This window comes from Cupressus sempervirens, chromosome 3, assembly GCF_028749045.1.
Source record: "Cupressus sempervirens isolate cs-2001-9-10 chromosome 3, ASM2874904v1, whole genome shotgun sequence".
Taxonomy (NCBI): domain Eukaryota; kingdom Viridiplantae; phylum Streptophyta; class Pinopsida; order Cupressales; family Cupressaceae; genus Cupressus; species Cupressus sempervirens.
In genome coordinates, this window is record NC_143120.1 from 550469242 (window position 1) to 550479854 (window position 10613).

The window sequence follows — 10613 nt, forward strand, 5'->3', positions numbered from 1 at the left end:
TTAGTTTCAACCTATCTTGCACTTGGAAGGAACTATATTTCCTTGTAGCCCTCATTTCATTAGGCTAGTGATCTTCAAGTCCCACCAATACTTATGTATTTTTTAACAAAGTAAGATTGGCATAAATTTGGGGCAAGTCACTACTATGATATTGTCTTTTGAGAGTAGATGTGTACAATAATTTTGTAAGTTGTATATTCTACATGGAGATGATTAGAATAAATATGCTTCACAAAATTCATTGAATACTCTATCTATTCTAAATCATCCTCTGATATGTGTGTGATCCAGTGGTAAAATTAAGAATTTTTAGGGTTTTCTCATTATATAGACCCCAAAATTTTGTGAAAATGTTGAGCTCCAATAGTGGATCTTTCTAGGGATGTATATCCCTATGGAAATAGTAAGAAACCATCTATCTCTAGTAGAAGAAGACCATGTACTAATTAATTGGGTTTATAGTCTTCTCTAAAATCATATCTCACATTCAACTCATGACCATAGGCCTCCAAAATTGAAAAATTTATATTTTCCATTGTCAAGTATTGTTTTTATCATATTGAACTATATAGTCAATATAAAAATAATACTATGCTTGATTGAATATGGGGAAATTTATACAAGTCCACAATGTTAAATATCATGATCACTAATTTGTATCTCCATTTTAAATATATGTTGACAATCATGATTTGACTCATAAAATTATATTCTTCCATAAATTATATTTCATTAAAACACATATATTTGGTCTTAACACAAGTTATGATTCAGTTACAACATCATTCATGCTCTCAAAAGGATTATTTTCTAATTGCAAATTCATATGTGAAAAAATACCACTAGATCTATGATCAGTGTCCATGTTATGAAGATCAAGAAAATTTATATCTGAATATGAAATATCAATAGTGTTCAATCCATTATAGCCCCTTTTTTTATTCATTATTAGACGTGTGACCACATTGATTTTTATGAATGGAGGAGAATACTCATAATTATAACCATTACTTGAATGGTTTCCTTTTGTTTAGCATACCTACTTCTACATGAGGAATCCAATGTTGGCTCTTTCTATGAAACTACATTCACCTTCGAAGTTCTTATCTTTTGTATGTATGTCTAAAACTTTCATGGTCTTAGGAATAGAAATATTACTTATCTCAATGGTTACTTCTTCTAGTCATAATATCACATTGTATTTTCCATCCTCAAGCATAGTTATTTGTCCATGCTACCAAAAAATGCTAGTTCTTTACCATATAAAAGATTTGAATATATATATATATATCTTCAGCATTACTTTGGCAAGAAGATATTTGATCTTCTTTCATTATTTCATCAAAAAAAGGATTTGATATACAAGAAGAAAATTATCCTCCTAAAAATTATATACCTCTTCTAGTTATTAGGCCTCATTCTTGTCAAAGTAATAGCTATTTGCATGAATGAATTGTTTTCTTTCTGTTTATCAAGCATCTCATAGGAAAGATTCATTTTTTGTATTTTTCCATTTGCATGAGCCAGAAAAAACTCAACAATTTTCATGAGTTTGTTTCTTCTATTCTTTGTCTAGAATTTTTTGAATTTTTTCTTTGTTGAGTGAACCTTCATCCTCCTCTTTATTACTAGCACATGTATATTTTTCACATATTTTGTTTTCTTAAAAACTATCCATCCATGAATCACTTAGTGGTTCACTTCCAAGATTTCTTCTATGGATTGTGTCATGTCATCATTTCATTCAAGTTTATTATTTTTTGCATCTATTTGATCAAAATGAAAACTACAAAGATGCAAAGGATGTTGGCACAAGAAAAAATGGTAAAAATATCGAAATCCATTTTTTTTCTATTTTCTATCTTTTAGTATGTTGCATTTTTGAAGACCTCTGGGGCATTTCTAGGCTTTGGCAGGACCAAGATGTCATGGTGCTACACTTAAGACTTTAGAAAATAAATGTAGAACTCTAGAAGATCTTTCCAGAAATTTTGATGGTTCATGATTTTGAGCTACGAGTAGAAATTTACAACTTCTACAAGTAGACATAAATTTTAATATAGATTTTTATAGTTGTTAGAGTTTATTTTGTAATTGTTTAGCTTGTGGACTTTTCTTTTTCATATCCAAGGGATAATAGTGACCCTTGGGATCCATCAAACTTTTATAAACTCTATTTTTTGAAACAAATAGATCACTTTTTGGCTTGCAAAACATCTATTGTTGCATTTTAATTGCTTTCAATTTAGTCACAATACCATAGGCTCTAAATCAAGTATTCTAACCTGAATTCCTAATTCAAATCAGTGGTATCAGATCTTGTTTTCTCTTGTATATTCCATCGTACATGGTCAGCTTATTAAAGGTTGGGATTGGCCACAAGAGATCTCTCAGATTATCTTCCTTTGAGACGCACATGGTCACAGATGGCAAAACAATCATTAGAAGGGATGGATCAATCATTCAAAATACTAGTAGAAAAAGTGTTAAATAAAAAACATGAAGAAATGATGTAGCAATTTTCATAGATGCTTGAAAATGAGAGTTACATGTTAGTCCAAGCAATTCAAAATTTGGCAAGCAAACCCCATTCAAGGTGCAGGTAAATTTTGACAAACCAACTTTTTAAGGAAAAATTGATGCAAATTTTGTTGATGATTGGTTGTCCAAATTGGAGAGGTATTTATGTGTCAATAATTTCTTAGATATTGAAAAGATAACCTTTTCCCTCCTCGAAGTTGAGAATCATGTGAAGTTGGCATGGGAGGTACACTTAACAACTAAATAAACCCAAGAATCTCAGGATGGACATGAATTTTCTATGTTATTTGATGGAAAACCCACATGGGAAGAATTTTTATAGCATATAGAATAAGAATATTATATTGAAGATACCTATGAAAAAAATATATGTAATGGCAGTTACTCCGATAGAAGAAAGACCAATCAATTCAGGAGTACACCATTATTTTTCATGCTCTCTCTACAAACATTGGCATCAAAGACTCAATAAAACATTGGCTTCTAAAGTATAAGAGTGGTCTTCATAGATGCATTTAGACTGAAATGGATGTCTTCAATATAGAAAGATTACCCAATACTTTCAAATATGCATCAAAAATTGAGAAGTTCAAACAAAGAGGGAGGAGGGAAAATCTAATGAACAACAAATGGAAAGGTGAAGGTAAGAAGCCAATAGGAAAATAAATAGCCAAGGAACCATCTCCAAATTCACCAACAAAGAAGACATGGGGGATAAAGAAAATAGGGCAAGAATCAAGTATGTGGTGTAAAGTCCATAAAAGTTCCTCTCATAACACTGAAGATTGTAGAACTATAAACAGTTTAATGATGGAAACCCATTAAGAAGCTATTGAACCTAAGATGACATAATTTGGAAAACAAGAGGATGAACAAATCATTTGAGGCTAACCCATATGCCAGCATGGCCACTGCAGAGGTATTTGCTTGTGATGATGAAGAGAGATTATTCTATTCACAAATGTGGGTAGGAGAAAAAGCTTTGCATTTTATTATTGATTGTTGATTGAAATATGTAATTGTTCAAGGTTACAAAATTTGACCACTTCCAATGGTCTACACTGTGAAAGGCTTGTCCTATGAAAGGCTTTACACCCTATTAAAAGTGACCTGGTTAAAGGACTTTTGTACATTCACTTGGAATGCCACCCTGTTAAGGGATTTACAAATGGATGCTAAGCCAACCTAAGTCCATAGGATTTTCATACCTAATACAATCACTAGAGAGTATTAGAAAGTCTTGACCTAATGACTTGCAATCCTCAATTGCTGATTACAAATCCTTGTTCTACTCTGTCTGCTTTGACCCTTGCTTGATCTGATATGTCACTCTTCATAACTTTGATACTCTGTTCCTAATCAACTGGATTCTACAATGTTTCTTTGTTCTTCTCTAAGTCTTTTCACCCTTTTGCACTTCGTTATAATTCACCCATACACTTCTCTCTCGCACATACACAATGGGGTTTCATCCTCCTTTTAAAGATTTCAAAGACTTAGGGTCAGGTATGAATCTACAACCAATATTAAATCTTCATTTCCTACTCATTTCTTGCACTTTTCCTATTGGTTGCATGCCTTCTCCATTTTTCTTATTAGTTGCATGCTGATTGCAAAGGTAATGCAAAAGATTTGATCTTATCTTCAAGATCCTTCAAGATTCATCCTATCTCAGCTTCAAAAATAGTTTACATCTAAGTTTATAAAGGCACAAACTCATATGTTGATTCTGTGTTACTCAGCACTTACTAGTTGCTGATGCTTGGCACATATAGGAATTTTGGCTCACTCAGCTTCTACAGTAATCATGTTTCACTCAACATCTATACTCCACTCGGCACCTATAGTGACTCGACATCTATAGTGACTCGGCACTTGAACTTTGCTTAGCACTTGAAGATCACTCAGCACTTGAAGTTCACTCAGCATCTATTGAATTCTCTAGCTTGGCACACATTGTAGCTCAACTTATGTATTAAACTTGACATCATCTTAAGAAATGGTTAAGTGTGTTGACACTCAATTGTTAAAACCAATCTAAGACTAACAATCTCTCCCTTTGACATGAGTGGCAAAAACACTTAACTAAATATTATGAATTTGATCTCTATGAGTATACTACATATTATGTTCGGCATATGTACAAGAATTCAAAAACTTGTTCAAATTTTTTTATACCTCAAAATCTTGTAACTTCCCCTAAGCTAATGTGTCATTTCTATAACCAAAACTCTTGTGCTGAATTTATCTCATGCTAATGTATCATATACTCTTTGCCTTGTCTGCACTCTATATTTGTTTGTACCTTGTATCTATTCGCACTCTGTATTTGTTCCCCTTTCACATATTTCTTGTAGTTTTTGCATCTTTTTAGCTTTATTCCCTTATTACTTCCTTAGAATTTGAATATCTCCCCCTTTATATATTCTTTATTTTCTCCTTCAAAGAATGTATTATCTCCCATTCTTATTCATATCTCCCCCTTTTTATTTACACAATGCTTATCTAAAGCAATTTCCAATGATTTGTGCTAGATGGTTGTCTCTGCTACAAGATGAACAAGGCCTTCCAAAGTAGAAAGATTAGGATCTTTCTTTAGAACATTTTCTGCATAGGCCATTTCTTTATGGAGTACTTCTAAATGTGGAGTAATCCAAGATTGAATTTGTATCAATTTGGCCTTGATATTGGCCTCTCCTTCTGTCAATATAGCTAATTCTTTATGTGTGTGAAGCGTAGTTGCAAAATGCTTCTCACTTCGAGCTGGATCTTTGGGTAGTTGTGTGTTAGAAATCTTGAGATTTTGTTCCAAGCTCAGTATCCTTTAGCTAATTTCTTGTGTGAAAAGTGAGGAGTCACACAATTTTGAGTACAATGAGAAGATATTCTCAAGAATCCAATTATACTTGTGAAAGTGTTATTTCGTTGGATATCTTTTCATTGACTTTCATCTAAAACTTCTTTTCAGACCATTCTAATATTTTTTAGTGTCAAGGTCTTCATTCTGTACCTGGTCCACAATGTTGGACAATTGCTCCATAATGGGTTGGGTTTCATTAGGTACTTGCAAGCTGAATGCATCAAGAAATATATCTTTGATTTCTACAAGTGCTTGCTTCTATCTATACTCATTTCTAAGTATCTCTTGTTTCTTCCTTCTCTCTAATGCCTCTTGCACTTCATTTATTTGTACTAGGTTCATAGTTCTGGAGTTATAGCTAGGTATGACTATTTCTTCATCAAGTGCAAGGTCTCCATAGTGAAGTACCCTTGCAACCTTGGTGGAGCTCGAGCCTAGTGCTGAAATCTACAATGGTACTGCATCAATGCTCGGCTTCTTAGTAGGAGTCCTCAAGGTAGGCAAGTTTGCCAATGTTTGTATTGCCTCCTACTCCTTTTCCTTAGGGGTCCTCTCCTCTTCTTTCTCCTCTTCTCTACTGCCTTGATCAATAATGATGATTTGAGTAAGTGCACCTTGGCTTATTGCAATAGGAACATCTTGTCTTATTTGTTCTTTTTTTGGGTTCTCGGCAGTTGTTGTGACTATAACTGTATTATCAACCTTAGCAATTTTATCTTGTGATTCTTTCTCTTTAGGTTGATCTATTGTAGCTATGGGAGGTTGTGAAGGTGGTTCTTGTGTATTCACCTTCTCCCTAGTGATTTCTTATATATCCTTCTGTAACTCATCCACACTCACCAAAATTGGATTAGTACATAGTTTTGATTACAGTGTAGTTTGGTGAAGGATCTTTTTGAGATCCTCTGCAGTCAAAGGATTGATGTTCTGACCTGAAGTGTTAGGAACATCCTTGAAAATTATAGTCTCTATAGGCTCTTTATGTGGAGGACTTGGGGGTGGCAGTTGGGCGTCTTGGACACTCTGTTCTAGATGCTACTCTTCATCTATTGCCTCTTCACCCTATGTCTTCTCCATTATTTCTTCTTTTTTTCTTTCTCTCCTTCCTCATCTTTCCCATTTTCTTCTTCTTCTTCATCATTTCTCTTTCAATCCATAAATTAGTTTCCACATTTGTGTGGACTTTTGCACAACATCTTCTATTTGGTTCTACAAAATTCTAAAGGCTCTATATTTGGGTGCAAATTTGCTCCCATACTTTTTTCTAGCCTTAGTTGTTTGACCTTTTTTTAGGTCTAGCATTACATGAGCCAATTTTGACTCCCTTATTTCTTTCTCCATTTTAAGACAGTAATGTCATTTATTTTCAACTAATGAGCTTAGCTCCTTAGGCATTGAGTTTTCTAGTTCAAGTGGGGTGGTCTTGAACTTAGCCATCATAGTGTAGATGGACTCTTCCACTATATTTTGTTGTTCCTTTGACAATTGTTGAAATCAATGGTCTTTAAGCCAATTAAATTATCATTTTCTCTAATTTTATTACAATTTTTTTCCAATTTAGATTGGGTAGAATATCTTACCAATCTAAATTGATCTTCATCAGACTCTGTCCTTTCTTCATCTAATTCAGGAGGTGCAACATACTTTCTTCTTTTCTTCTACTTTGTAGGCCCTCCTTGTTCTATAGCCTTCTAATTCTCTTTTTCCTTAGCCACCTAAGTTGTAGCCTTGGTATCTACCCTTGTAGCTAGCTTGGCTGTGCTTGGCTTTGTTTCCTTCTTCTTCCCCTTGGGCTATGCAGCTGGCTATTTTTGAGCTCTTCTTTTCTTGGTTTTTGGCTTTGGTGCTTCCTGCTTGGCACCTTCATCCTCTTCAACATCCTCCCCCATATCTTGGGTTAAGGCAAGTGGTCCTTGACCTTGTTCCTCTTCGGCTTCTTCACCTTCTTCTTCTACTACTTCTGAAGTGCCTTCACCAAATTTTGCCTTTAGCTTCTTAACAAGTTTATACTTCTTTTTTACCACTTTTGATCTCACCACATCATAGGTTCCAAAATCCGGTGCATCCTTGTCTATTTCCTCTGCTAATAATCCAATTATTGTTGTTGATGCTACATCTATGTTTATTTCATAGCCAAGAGGTCTTAACCATCTCACTCTTGGCATGGCAGTTGAATGTATGTTTAGTCAATATCTATATGAAAACATACATCATGTACATGTTTCTCTACTAAGAAAATTGGAATTCTTAGCCTTTGCTTCATTGACTTCTTAAAGTCTTCAAATAGCTAGTCATGAAGGTCTCAAAATTAGCTCCCATAAGCTCTATGTATTCATTGACTTGAGCTATTATTGACCTATTAGTCTTCCATGCAACTTTTCCAAAAGAAGGAAATTCATTCTAAACATAAAAGAATATACAAATCAAAATAGCACCAAATTTTCATTGGGCTCCCTTGGTTCTCTTGATTGTTGTTAAATTCTCATTAATCTGTTGTAGTTGCAGTTCTATAAGGTCATAGGTACGATCTTTCTTTACCAGTTTATAACCAACATTCACTAGAATGCAAGGCACATTGTTGAGTCTGTTGGATTGGTAGAATTTATGTGCAATGAATTTGACAGAAAAATCAATGAGAGGCTCCTGAATGGTATCAATTGTCATCCCTCTCTTGTTCCACTTAGCACTAGTATTCTTCTCAATTGCCTCCTTAGAATCACTTTTAAGGGTCTTCGTCTGATCTAGGGTTGGATACCCTATCATGCTATGTATAATTATCTTTGTGATTTTTATTGGATCATCCTCCAACCATAAGCTTCCATCATGTATTTGGCTAAGCACTAGTCTAATCCATTCAGTCTTGAATACTATAGGGAATTCTAGGGCATGCGTTAAACCCTTCTTCTCAATAATCTAGTATTCTTCCTTCAACACTCCATTCTCACATAGTCTCTCATAGGCTTCCCTCATTTCCATGTCACCTATGGCTCCAATCTTGCAATTATAGCATCTTCTTACATCCTGAACCATAACTACCTTAGGGGGTATGATAGATAGGGCTCCAGCTGGGTCATTCTTATATGCTACCTCTAGTATTGGACTGAAATGAGTTGTTTCACCTCACTAGACACTAGCTGGACCTCAAAAGGTTCCTTCTCTTGAGTTTTCCTAGAGCTAGAAGTCATTTTTACAATCTAGGGATTTTACGCAAAGAAAATATGAAACTGCATAGCTCGACACAGACGTAAATACCTCAAGATTGATGAAATCATGTTGAAATGTTATTGAAATCTATTTAATCACTTGATTCTCTTCTGTGGACTTTCTCTGTGCTCTTTCTCGTCTTTGCTCTTCATTCACGATGAAGAAAAATGATTGAAAACATGATAATATACCCTATTTTCATTGCATTTAATGCTTAGTGCATTTACAGCTATCCACTCGGCTATTAAAGGATTTATGCATTACTCAGCTTCCATTGCCTTTTCACCACTCGACTTCCATAGAGTATTCTTTACTCAGCTTCAACTAAAAAAAAAATTATCTTTACTCGACTTCCTCTACCAACGCAGTTCCAACTAATCATCTGACTTCTACTATTTTTGTCAGATAACTTGGCATGTACTAGAATTTTACTCAGCTTCTAAGGGAAACTTGGCAACTCTTGTAAAATTTTAAAATTTTAACTTTGTATCTCTATTCATGTTGCTCTTCTTCTTTTCAATATTTTCTTGTTTAGGAACTGATGTATGATAAAGCTTTATAAATCAGTCCCTCATGCCTCCTCTTTACTTAGTTTGATAAGGTGTGACCACTTGACTTGTTAGGTGAAGTGATCCTTTTATTTTATGTGCTACACCCATCTTTCTTCTTCCATGTTTTATTCATTTCTCCTTTGATGTGTTCAACATCTAACTTCTCTTTTCCTTTGTTGTTCTTAGAGTTAGGTGCCTTTGACCTTGTTTGGCAATTCCTACAGATATGACTAGTCTTCAAGCAATTGAAACATGTGGTTTGGCTCAATCATCTATTGTAGTTCCCTCTAAAATGTGTCCTTATACAATTTTTAGGAATGTGTCCATATTCCTTATCATAATGACAGCTATACCTGGTGTTGTAGTCCCAATTGTAGTGATGACCATGGTTACCTTCCCTTGCTATTTGATTTGGTGACCACATAGGCTTTGATCTACACTCAAAAGCTATATGTCCATACTTCTTGCAATTGTAGCAGTGATCTTTAAATCTTGGTATTCTGATAGTCCTAGTCCTATAGTCATATGCTTGATGTCCTTGCTTTTTGCACTTATAACAATGACTCACATTCTTAGATTTGTCATGTTGATGGGCATTCTTGCTCCTGCATACATTAGAGTTATGTCCCTTTTTACCATAGAAATGACAAGTAGGTTTAGTGTTCTCACTTTTGTTACTCCTTTCTTCTACAATCTTGGATGACTCGCCTTGTCCAGTGCTAGTGTATCCTAGTCCTGAAGTATCATTACTAGCCCTTTGGTGATTTTAGTTGCTACTCAAAGTATTTGATGGCCTCATTAGGTTTTTTGAAGCTCTTTGCAATCTAATTTTCCCTTTTCAAGTCATTTTGTAGTTGTTTGTTTTGTATCTTTAGTGTAGAGATCTCAAAGTCCTTGACATTTAGTTCATGATGTGCATTCATCATCTGACTTCGGGTGTCTAGCTACATGTTTGAAATTCTTGCAAACTCAATTGACTTTTCTTCCAGTCTATTGGCAAGATTTCTCTTGTCTTCTTCTAGCATAGCCTTGCCTCCAATGGCTCTTCTCTTTTGTTTAGTCACTTCACAAAGCATCATGGCTTGTGATTCTTGTTCAAGCTTGATTTTTTTTATTTCTTCTACTTGAGCTCTATTCTTCTCCATCAAGTCTGCTATTGTTGTATCAAATTCTTTGGAATCTCCATTTGAAAATAGATTTGAGGTGTTAATCTCCTTATATTGTGTATCATTCTTAGCTATGGCAATCTCTCTTCTTCTCTTTAAGGATTTTCTCAATTCTTCTCTAGCTTCTTCCAAAGCATGTAAAGAAAGTTGTATATCAATTGCCCGATTCTCTATGATCTTCCCAAGTTTGTAGACTTCCATTTTGTTAGTACCCAAGGTGGTCTCAGTTTTAAAACTTCAAGTTTCAGAGCTTGAACCTCTTTGAACCACTTTGAACTGAAGTTTGAAGTA